This window comes from Hemiscyllium ocellatum, chromosome 30 (genome assembly GCF_020745735.1).
Source record: "Hemiscyllium ocellatum isolate sHemOce1 chromosome 30, sHemOce1.pat.X.cur, whole genome shotgun sequence".
Lineage (NCBI taxonomy): Eukaryota > Metazoa > Chordata > Chondrichthyes > Orectolobiformes > Hemiscylliidae > Hemiscyllium > Hemiscyllium ocellatum.
In genome coordinates, this window is record NC_083430.1 from 26,461,087 (window position 1) to 26,473,498 (window position 12,412).

At 42.5% G+C, this 12,412-nt stretch overlaps 1 long non-coding RNA gene across 1 annotated transcript; it reads right to left on the bottom strand.

Annotated features, from left to right (window-relative positions):
* Positions 1–1,992: 1,992 nt before the first annotated feature.
* LOC132830167 (uncharacterized) lies at positions 1,993–11,923 on the bottom strand. The gene is made up of 3 exons (XR_009646334.1): positions 11,346–11,923; positions 8,878–8,977; positions 1,993–2,047 (listed from the first exon to the last, which is right to left on the bottom strand). It is a non-coding gene; the product is annotated as an uncharacterized LOC132830167 (long non-coding RNA).
* Positions 11,924–12,412: the final 489 nt, after the last annotated feature.

The following is a 12,412-nucleotide window of genomic DNA, read 5'->3' on the forward strand; positions in this document are numbered from 1 at the left end:
TGCCTAGGACAATTTCAGGTGTCGGCCTTCATACCTTCTTTGCATTTTCTGATGAGCAGACTGTCATTATTCCAGCATACATGGGGCTTGTGCATAGGGACCCAGAGAAATTTCCACACATCAGATTCTAAAGGAATTACCTGGCAAATTGAAGATTCAGTTGGGCAATTCATCTGCAAGTGTAACTTCTGAATATCTCCATCCAAACTGAGATTTTGGAGGGTTCTTAACAAATTAAGCAAATAGCTACTCAGGAAAAGTTAAACCATTAAATACATGTTTAACTTCTGAGTACAGGCAGTTCTCCTATAACGCCATAGTTGTGTTCCAGCGAAACCTCGCTTATTAGAGAATTGCTTAAAATAAATAGTGGGGCCTACAGGAAAAGTGGGGTTGGAGCAGACCAGCAAAAAGAAATCACTCATGATCGCTCAGAAATCACCCATAAGTCGAATGCAAAGTATAGGACAGCCTGAATGAAGGTTGAAATCATATTTATTAATGAAATAAAAGTAAATTTAACACAATTTTTTTTTTAAATGTTAGAAAGCTGCTCTCTGTACAGTACCTCTCACAGAAAACTGCCTTGTCGAAAGTAGATGTCGGCACGTGTGCAGTACAGCACAAAAACAGGTGCTGACATTGTGCATGCACAGAATGGCATGTGGACATCAGCGCATGCACAGAATGTCACTTATGTCAAGTGTGGAAATGTGCAAACACTGACATGTGTAGAATGGCACAGAAATCAGCACTTGCGCAGACTGGTACAGAGGTTTTGGTGCAGACATCGGTGCACGTGCAAAGTGCATGAACCTATCCCTGCTGGAATTGTACTATTCCCAATGGAGGTAAGTGTGCTTGAAAATACTGTTCCCTTCTTCAGCGACATTACAGCCAAATCGTGCTGCCAAAAAGAGTGTTATCCCAGAACTACCTATAACTATTTAACTGACCACATATTTACCTCACACACCCTCAACTGCATCTCCCCAACCACTTACATCTGCAGACCCTGACTGTAAACTGACCCCTCAGTTATTATGTTTGCCCCTTCCTCATTCCAGACCTGAACCTCTCATCTTTTGCATACTGCTGGACTTCCCTCTTCTCCCCGGACCAGATCAGGTCTCAGTCTGTCACCTGCTGATGGACTCCCCCTTTCCCTACTCCAGATCCTTCTTTTCCAAACTCTACACTCAACCACGCTTTTTCTCTTTTGCCAGAACAATCTTAACCCCATCATTCCCCTACTACCTGATACACTCCCCTTTCTGCACACAAAACATCTCCCCAACAACTACTAAACCAGACTCAATACCAACCCATCCCACAATCCTACCACCAAACACAAACATTTCCCTAGATCTGGCACCCACCCTCTCTGTATTTTGATTTTCATTAAAGATTTAATAAGGTGCCACATAATAGGGTTACTACGCAATAGCATAATAATAACACAATAAACATGATTGAATGTGCATAGAGGATTGGCTCACGCACTGAAAATAAATAGAGTAAACAGGTTAATTTTTTGTTTGGCAGGCTGCAACTAGGGATTAGTCTCAACAATTTACAACTTACTTGAACAACTTGGATGGAGGACCAGAGTATATGCTGGTAATATGAAGATAGGTCAGATCGCAAGTTGTGAAGTGGACACTAAAAATCTGCAAAAAGATATAAATAAACATTTGACAAATGGAGAATAATATGTGAAATTGAGATCTTACCACATTGGTAAGAAGTATAAAAAAGTAAAATATAATTTAAACAGAATACAAAATGCTGTGCAACAGAGGAATCTTGAAATATCTGAATCTGAAATAAACGCATTCACAGCATATAATTAGGAAGTTAAATGGAATGTTAACCTTTGTTGCAAGTGGGTGGTGCTTAAAAGTAGGGAAATTCTGCTGGAACTTACAATTACAAACCTCCTACAGGACGTTTTTGAGACAACACCTGGAGTATTGTATTCAGTTTTGGTTTCCTTGCTTAAAGGATATAGCATATCAAACATGATTCAAAATCGTCAAACTGATTCCTGGAACGAAAGAATGTCTTATGAAGAAAGGCTAAATGTGGTGGTGGTGGTGGGTAAGGGGGAGTGGTCTATACTCATTGAAATTTAAAATGAGAGGTGATTTTGTTGAAATATAATTCTGAGGAGGGGTTGACAAGGTAGATGTGATAGCATGTTTCCCTTCATCAGAGATTATGGAATCTGGGAACATAGATTAATTGGTCTCCCATTATGATCAAGATAAGGAATTTCTATCAAAGGACTGTTAATCTTTGGAATTTTCTGTGCAGAAGACTGTAATCCAGACAGCAGTGGGTCTTTGAATATATTTAAGACCGTACTGTTCAGATTTTTGATCTGACGGGAGTCTAGGGTTATAAAGGGTAGACACAAAAGTGGAATTGAAGGCATAATTAGATTAACAATGATCTTAGTGAATGATGGACCAGGGACCAGATGGCCTACACCTGCTTCTTATGTGATGTCTGATTTCAAATTCATCTACACAATAACTAATTCCAAAACTTCCATGAAACCAATGAAACTTCAAGTAAACCATCAAGAAAGATGTATACATTCAATAAAATTAGGTTTCCCAGTCTTTAGGAGTTAAATGTCCTGGGCTCAGCAATTTCCAAATACATGGCAGGCAGACAACCCTCCTTAATCAAGGCACATGTGTAAAAATAGTCAAATATTTATAATACATAACTCTCTAAATTAGATTAGAATCCCTACAGTGTAGAAAAGGCCCTTTGGCCCAACTAGTCCACACTGACCCTCCAAAGAGTAACCCACCCAGACCCATTTCTCTCTGAGTGATGCATCTGGCACTATGGGCGATTAGCATGGCCAATTTACCTGACCTAAACATCTTTGGACTGTGGGGGGGAACCGGAGCACCTGGAGGAAACCCACACAGACACTGGGAGAATATGCAAACTCCACACATACAGTCGCCCGAGGTGGGATCCTGGTGCTAACCAGTGAGCCACGGTGCCGCCATATCAAATTTCAGAACCACAGTCGCATTGTATGGAATAAGCAATATGCAACAATCACAAGACAAGAGTAGGCATTTGCTTTTCCATAAACAGAAAATTTTTGCTTTGGCTATGATTCGAGATTGAAATGCAAATTGCTCAAGTTTCAGAAGTTTCTGCTCAAACTAATTTTGTTGAAAGTAAAATTCTCCATACATCATTGTGTTTTAATAATGCATTAGAGTAATGTTTTCAAAAAAAAATGCACTGAAAATGTTCCTTGATCTACTTAGGAGTAACCTAGTATAGTTTAATTAATGAGGGAAGAGCTTATGCCCGAAACATCGAATTTCCTGTTCCTTGGATGCTGCCTGACCTGCTGCGCTTTTCCAGCAACACATTTTCAGCCATAGTTTAATTAATACAAAGAAAAGAAAAATGGTCTTGAATTGTTATCGCTTCTTTCACCACAAAATATTAAAACATTTACAGTCCACTAACTACTTCAAAATTGTAGTTAATTCCTTTTGCCATGGGGGAAAACACTGAAAATAAGTTTGTCACACAAATATAAGAATTTAGATCAAATTCTGCTAACCAGATTTTTAAAAAACTGAAAATGATCTGGTTCTCAGTTTTTTAGTGAATTCAAAAGAAGTATGGAAAAGTTTTAAGTATTAATGTCCTTGTACCCTAAACAATAAAGTTTAATGCTAAGAGCCTCCTCGAAGAACTCCAAATGAGAAGATATTCAAAATAGTGGTTCATTCACTCTGGAGGCATGACTAATTTTGTGGGTGGAAACTTGATTTATGCTTGAAGTTCTTCAATCTTTTGTATTGGTCATGATAACTTAGAGCAAATTGCACAGAAAGAAATTCGAGACCACAAAATCCAATTTAACCCAACTAATATTGCACAATCAAAATAAAGTTTGAGATGATTACATTAGATTGTGGGTGGCACAGTAGTTAGCACTGCTGCCTCACAGCGCCAGAGACCCGGGTTCAATTCTTGCCTCAGGTGACTGTGTGAGTTTGCACATTCTCCCCGTGTCTGTGTGAGTTTCCTCCGGGTGCTCCGGTTTCCTCCCACAGTCCAAAAATGTGCAGGTTAGGTGAATTGGCCATGCTAAATTGCCCAAAGTGTTAGGTGAAGGGGTAAATGTAGGGGAATGGGTCTGAGTGGGTTGAGCTTCAGTGGGTCGGTGTGGACCTTTTGGGCCAAAGGGCCTGTTTCCACATTGTAGGGAATCTATTAGATTATTTACAGTGTGGAAAAAGGCCAAACAAGTCCACACAGAAGAGTTACCCATTTCCCTCTGACTAATGCACATTATGGGCAACTTAGCATGGCCCATTCACTCTACCTGACATCTTTGGACTATGGGAGGAAACCGGAGGAAACCCATGCAGACATGGGGAGAATTTGCAAACTCCACACTGTCGCCCAAGGCTGGAATTGAACCTGGGTCCCTGGCGATATGAAGCAGCAGTAATAACCACTGAGCCACTGTGCCGCCCCAGAGAAGGAGATTCTAAAATTGTAAAATACTTATTTAAAAGAATTTCAAGTTTTTTTTTGGTGAAAAATTCCCAAATACTATTGAAGGGATGACAAATAATTTTACATTCCTGACTTCAGGCTGGCATGCTTCAACAGTGACAAAAAGTGTTGCGCTGGAAAAACATTCCTGTTGAAGGGCTTATGCCTGAAACATCGACTCTCCTGCTTCTCGAATGCTATACTTTTCCAGCACCACAATTTTTGACTCTGATCTTCAGCATTTCAATCCTCATTTTCTTCTATGCTTCAACAGTGACACTTACAAAAAGAAAAATCTGGGATTAGTGTAACAAATTACAGGCAGTAAAAATCTCTAAACTCCTTGATTCTTTTGATCATGCATAATTCGCACAAACTAAATTGATTCATGCATACTAAAATTATTCATTAACGTCTATGCAACTCACGTGGAAGGTCACAGATCTGAGTCACTCCCACTGAAAACTGTCCACATTCAGATGAAACATTAACTTGTCTTTCCCCTTTGGAAATGGTGACTGACTTGTCAGCATTTTCTGTTTGCAATGTCAACTTAACTGCTTAATTTCCTATTCGTTGCTAACTCACAGTACAGTCAGTTAAGTGTAACACTGTTCTAAGATTTGGTTAACTTTGCAACAATACCGGAAGGTTTGAATGCTCAGGTCTGTATTGAGCATAAGCTGAACTTAAAACAATACTGTGACCATCTTCTCCTGGAAATCCTAGATCCCTTGACTTCCAAGGTTGAAAACTACAGATTTAGGGTGTTCCTCTCAAATATGGAGTTTTGCCGTTACTTTCTGGAGGAATGTGGGAATGAGAGAGTGACTGTCTCTGGTAGTGGAAGCACTCAGGAACAAGCCTCCCTGTTCATGGACGATGTCACCATCAACTACTGAAACTGCCACGAATGTGAACATCTGCAACAAATTCAAATAGGCCTTGTAAGCCATAGTTAATGGAGGCAAGAGTGTGGCCATATATTTGTGGAATTATCTGATTGATCCATTAGCGTCCCCTTCACTGTCAAGACAAATTAGTTGAAGATATTGGGGATTAGGTTCAGAGGTGCTAAGATATGCACTGAAAATTGGAAGGAGCAATTAGTGATGATCAACCAAAACAGGGCTTGTGACAAGACATTTCTTCTCCATTGCGGGTAAGAAGATGGTCATCAGGTGCAAGGTGCTTTTTTGTATTTCTGTACATGGTGCAGGTCTGAACCATTCTTTTCTCCTGTGCTGTGTTGATCACCAAAGTCATTTTTTGCTTTATCTGAAGGTCCAAAATGTATTGTTTTTACAGGAACATAAAGCTCAAACTTCTAGAAACAGGCAGTATAAATGTATCCAATATCATCCTCATCCTGATGGCCAAAATTGTATGCAATTGCATCAAGCTGTGTGTAGAACCTCACACTGCAGACACCGAGTCTTACTAAGTGTTGAGTTACTACCCATTCCCAACGTTACCAACTGTCGGTTTGGCCACACTGTTGTGGAATGCGCTGAGTAGTTGGACTGTGCTATACTACATTCTGGCTATTGAGGGAGTGCAGTGTAGGTTCACGAGGTCAATTCCTGGAATGGCAGGATTACTTTACACTGAAAGACTGGAGCGACTGGACTTGTATACCCTTGAGTTTAGAAGACTGAGAGGGGATCTGATTGAGACATATAAGATTATTAAAGGATTGGACACTGTGGAGGTAGGAAACATGTTTCCGCTGATGGGTGAGTGCCGAACCAGAGGACACAGCTTAAAAATATGGGGTAGACCATTTAAGACAGAGATGAGGAGAAACTTCTTCACCCAGAGAGTGGTGGTTGTGTGGAATGCTCTTCCCCAGAGGGCAGTGGAGGCCCAGTCTCTGGATTCATTTAAGAAAGAGTTGGATAGAGCTCTCAAGGATAGTGGAATCAAGGGTTATGGAGATAAGGCAGGAACAGGATACTGATTAAGGATGACCAGCCATGATCATATTGAATGGTGGTGCAGGCTCGAAGGGCAGAATGGCCTATTCCTGCATCTATTGTCTATTGTCTATTTGGCTCTCATGTAGATGCTTACACCGAAAAGCATTTTGAATCCTTTGATCCTTCAGTTTTGAAAGTTCTCCAGCAATTTTTGTTTTTATTTATTTCTTGTGAAATGTGCCTTTCAAAGAAGATTAGGAAAGATTTTGTGGTTTTTGTCTCGTTACATTCTTAAGCAGATGTGTGAAAGAGGATTCTGTGCTCCATGATCTGTTCCTAGAGACATACGCTGAGTAATCACTAAGTGTACCTGGAAGACTATCAACTTAGTGAATTCTGCTCTTTGGTCATCTGAGATTTGCTCATGTTCCAGTGCAGAGTTGTCTTCAAACAAGTGCTGCAAACTGGCAAATTACTAAGTTCAGAACTACTTTGCTGAAGGACACACAAAATTGAAGATAATAAAAACTACAGATGCTGGAATCCAAGGTAGACAAGCAGGAGGCTGGAAGAACACAGCAAGCCAGGCAGCATAAGAAGGTGGCAAAGTCAACCTCACCCCCCACCCCAAGTCCTGAAGAAGGATTATATCCAAAACTATGACTTCTCCATGTCCTGGTAGTGCCTGGCTTGCTGTGTTCTTCCAGCCTCCTGTTTGTCTACGAAGGATAGGCCATCACAGAAACAATGGAGAAAAGACTTACAGCTATAACACATCAAGAACTGGAAATTGTGGAATTCTTTTGACCTTGTCCCTTACAAAGAATGTGCATTGTGGAGATAGAGAGTTTTAACATTGTTTTTTGTTTTGCACTTATCAAGTCAAGAAATGTGGTGCTGGAAAAGCACAGCTAGTCAGGCAGCATCCAAGGAGCAGGAGAGTCGACATTTTGAGCAAAAGTTCTTCATCAGGAATGTGAAGGGGCCCAAGGGGTGGAGAGATAAATGGGTAGGGGTCGGGGTTGGGGGGAAAGTAGCTGGAAATGCGATAGGTAGATGAAGGTGGGGTGATGGTGATAGATCAGAGAAAAGGGTGGAGCAGATAGGTGGGAAGGAAGGTGGACAGTAGGACAGTTCAAAAGGGCAGTGCTGAGTTGGAGGGTTGGATCTGAGATAAGATGGGGAGGGGAGATAAGGAAATTGGTGAAATCGACATTGATCCCATGTGGTTGGAGGGTCCAAGGGGTAGATGAGGCGTCCTTCCACCTAGCGTCGGGTAGCTAGAATTTGGCAGTGGAGGAGGTTCAGGACTTGTGTGTCTTTGGCGGAGTGGGAGGGGGAGTTGAATTGTTCGGCCATAGGGTGGTTGGGTTGTTTAGTGCGTGTGTCCCAGAGATGTTCTCTGAAACATTCCTCAAGTTGGCATCCTGTCTCCAACTGTAGGGCTGACCACATCAAGAGCAATAGACACAGTAGATGACGTGTGTGGAGGTGTGGATGCAGGTTTTACACCTCTTGTGGTGGCCGACCCTACCAGTACCCTTCCACTGACACACTCATTTGATTGGCTGAACTGGTCCTCACCCTCAACAATTTCTTCTTCAGTTTCTCCCACTTCCTTCAGACCAAAGGGGTAGCCATGGGCACCCGCGTGGGCCCCAGTTATGCCTGCCTCTTCGTCAGGTACGTTGAACAGTCCATCTTTCTCAGTTATACAGGCACTAATCCCCATCTTTTCCTCCACTACATCGATGACTGTATCAGCATCACCTTGTGCTCCCATGAACATTTCATGAACATCTTCCACCTTGACCTCAAGATCACATGGACTATCCTGGACCTCTCCACCTCTATTTCCAGTGACGAACTAACACGGACATCTACTTCAAACCCACCGATTTCCACAACTACCTGGACTCCACCTACTCCCACACTCCCTCCTGTAAAAACGCTATCCCTTACTCTCAGTTCTTCCACCTCCACTGCATCTGCTCTCAGGAGGACCAATGCCACTCCAGAACATACCATATGGCCTCCTTCTTCAAGGACCGCAATTTCCCCTCCCACGTGGTGAACAATGCCCTCCAGCGCATCTCCTCCAATTCCCATACCTCTGCCATTAAACCCCACCCCTCCAGTCACAACAAGGATAGAACTCCCTGGTCCTCACCTTCCATCCCACCAACCTCTGGAAACAATGCATCATCCTCCACCATTTCTGCCACCTACAGACCTCACCACCAGAGATATATTTCCCTCCCCAGCCCTGTGTGTGTTCCGCAGAGATCACTACCTTCACCACTCCCTTGTTAGGTCCGCGCCCACCACCAACCCACCCTCCATTCCCGGCACCTTCCCTTGCCATCACAAGAGATGTAAAACATGCAACCACAACCCCCCTCACCTCCATCGAAGGCCCCAAAGGATCCTTCCACATCCGACAGAGGTTTTTCTGCGCCTCCACACATCATTTACTGTGTCCATTGTTCTCGATATGGTCTTTTCTACATTAAGGAGACAGGACATCAACTTGCGGAACATTTCAGAGAACATTTCTGGGACATGCACTAAACAACCCGATTGCCCTGTGACCAAACACTTCAACTCCCCCTCGCACTCCGCCAAGGACATTCAAGTCCTGGGCCTCCCCCACCGCCAAATTCTAGCCACATGAGACCTGGAGGAAGAATGCCTCGTCTTCCAACATGGGACCCTCCAACCACACGGGTTCAATGTCAAATCCAGTTTTCTCATCTCCCCTCCCCCGATCTTATCCCAGATCCAACCCTCCAACTCAGCACTACCTTCTTGAACTGTCCTACCTATCCATCTTCCTTCCCACTTACTCACTCCATCCTCCATTCTGACCTATCACCATCACCCCCATCTTCACCTACCTATCGCATTCCCAGCTACCTTAACCCCAGCCCTATCCTCCTCCCATTTATCTCTCAGCCTCCTCTCCACCCCCACATTCCTGATGAACAGCTTATGATTGGAACATCGACTTTCCTGCTCCTCGGATGCTGCCTGACCAGCTGTGCTTTTCCAGCACTGCACTTTTTGACTCTGATCTCCAGCATCTGCAGTCCTCACTTTCTCCCACTCATCAAGCCAATCGACAAAAAGTACCATTTAAAAGGCTGGGTACATGAATAGGAAGGGTTCAGAGGGATATGGCCCAAATGCTGGCAAATGGGATTAGGTTAGTTTAGGATAAGAGGTCTGCATGGATGATTTGGACAGAAGGGTCTGTTTCTGCACTGTACAACTCTATGACTCTATATAACTAGTAGATGTAAGGTTGCTTGATGAGCTGGAAGGTTTGTTTTCAGATGTTTCATAACCATTCTGGTAACATTATCATGTGCCTGTGGTGAAGCTTGAGATGGATAGAAAATTGGTTAACATACAGGAAACAAAGAGTAGGAATAAACAGGTTTTGTGAATTTGTTTTCTGAATTGTAGTCATGATTTGGAGATGCCGGTATTGGACTGGGGTGTACAAAGTTAAAAACCACACGACACCAGGTTATAATCTAACAGGTTTAATTGAAAGCACTAACTTTCAGAGCACTGGTCTTTCACCAACCATCTGACGAAGGAGCAGCACACCGAAAGCTAGTGCTTCCAATTTCACCTGTTGGACTATAACCTGGTGTTGTGTGATTTTTAACTTTTCTGAATGGTTTATTGTGGAATATTGTATACAGATTTGATCTTCAGATCTGAGGAAGAATGTTCTTGCTAGAGAGAGTGTAGCAAATGTTTACCAAAATGATTTCTGGGATGACAGGACTAATGACTGCTAGTTTAAGAGAGAGAGAGAGATTAAGTGAGGGGTATGTGGGTTCTTCCACAATGCTCTTAGCCTTTCAGATGCAGTGTGTGGTGCCAATGTCTGTAATAGTGGGAAGAGAGACCCTGATGATCTCAGCTGTCCTCATTATCCGTCGTAGGGTCTTATAATCCGAAACGGTGCAATTCCTAAACAAGGCAGTAATGCAGCAGCACAAAATATTGTAGAAACCGATTTAAATTTCTAACAGGACAAGACAGGGTAGATGCAGAAAGGATGTTACTGATGGTGGGGAAAGTCCAGAATCACAAGTCATAATTTAAGGATAAGAGTAAACCTTTTAGGACGAGATAAGAAGAAATTTCTTCACTTACAGAGTAGCGAGTCTGTGCAATTCACCAGCACAGAACGTGGTTGAGACCAAAACATTGTGCTTTCAAGAAGCAGGCAGACATAACTTTTTGGCTAAAGGAATCAAAAGATCCCTGAGGAGGTGGGGGTGGGAGGAAGTGGGGTGATGAGAGCATTGAGTCAGAGGATCATAATGAGTGGCAGAGCAGGCTTGAAGGGTCTACTCCTGCTCCTTGTTTCTAATGACAAATCCTGGGATGACATTAATGTCCTGAGGACACTGAATTCCCCAGAGTTAGGAAGAATGAGGAGTGAACTATAGGAAGAATGAGGAGTGATCTAATTGATACATAGAACATTCTTAAAAGGAGAGTTGAAACCTTAATTTTGTTTCATTCTCCAGGCCCTACCAGATCTGTTTTCACTAGCACTTTCTGGTTTTATTGAAAGGAACTTGAGGTATTCGCCGCTATATTGTAGTTTCTTTTTAAACAATCTTCACTACAAATAATCAACATTACATTTTTAAAGCTCAATGCTTTGTGACTACAGAGTGAAAAAAAATCACTGGGGCGGATTTCTGAATTTCACATAGATGCATGACCTCATGACCCAATACTCAGAGAGCTGTAATTACTGCGGTCAGTCATCCATTTACTATGCAGTTAATCACCTGATGGTGTAGTAATCGAGTTTTGTTTAATATGTAGAATTTTACTTACCTTTAACTTTAATGTCTCTACGCAGTCTGAGTTTCAGAAAGCGGAAGTGAGGCAAGAAGGGCTGGAGTAATTTCCATTTGTTGTGAACCAGGAACGACTGAAAAACTATTTTCTCCACTCCCTCGAACAAATTCGTTTCTCTCACTGTAATCTACTCTCAGTTCCACACGGCCGTGCCCTCCCAACCGGCTGCAAATTGAAAATCGGAAAAACTAAATTTAAGATTCCTGTACTACTCACATTCCACCTGCCCCCAAAGTTCGTTCTGATTTCTGCTCAGTATTTATCGTGGCCGTGATTTCTAAAGTATAATCGAGGATTAAGTACATTATCTTTGCGCTAGATCACCTTTAGACTACATTCACATTTCAACGGAAAGGTCCTGACTTGAAAGGGAGGGCGGGAACGGCGTGCAAATCTAAAGCTGCACCTAGAGCTTTTCATTAACTTGTCAGAGTCCCCATCAGACACTGAAGGGGCAGCCGGTAGCAATAGGCTTCATTCTTAGGGATTAAGAGGCGGACAATCTGGGGTCGCTCCATGCCCGGCGGAGCCGGGACATTGAGGTATCTCGATCAGCTCACCAGTATAGTTTTTCCAATGGCCTCTAGTGACCAGACAGGACTAGACCGAGCAGGCTACCTCTTCTTTCTCTTTTAAGTCTTTGGGCTGCGGTTTTGGAGCCGACCCTACTCCTAACATAAGCTTGGATCAACTCAGCTCAGTATTAAAAACAGAAATTGCTGGAAAAGCTCGATCGGTCTGTTAGCATCAGTGGAGAGAAATTAGAGTTAAAGTTTCGGATTCGGAGCTTTCCAGCAATTTCTGTTTTTGTTTCTGATTTACAGCATCCACAGGCCTTTCGGCTCAATATTATTCTCCCCCATGCACCATACCCACTAGTAAAAATGGCTACACATTTGGGAAGTCCTGTAAAGCAGACCAAACCTCGAGTATGAGTGACCTAGACTAAAACTGAATCTTCTGTAAATGAAATTGGGTCTCCTCACTGGAGTTATCTAATAACATATTAATCATTGGTATAAAGACAAAACTAGCATAAAATT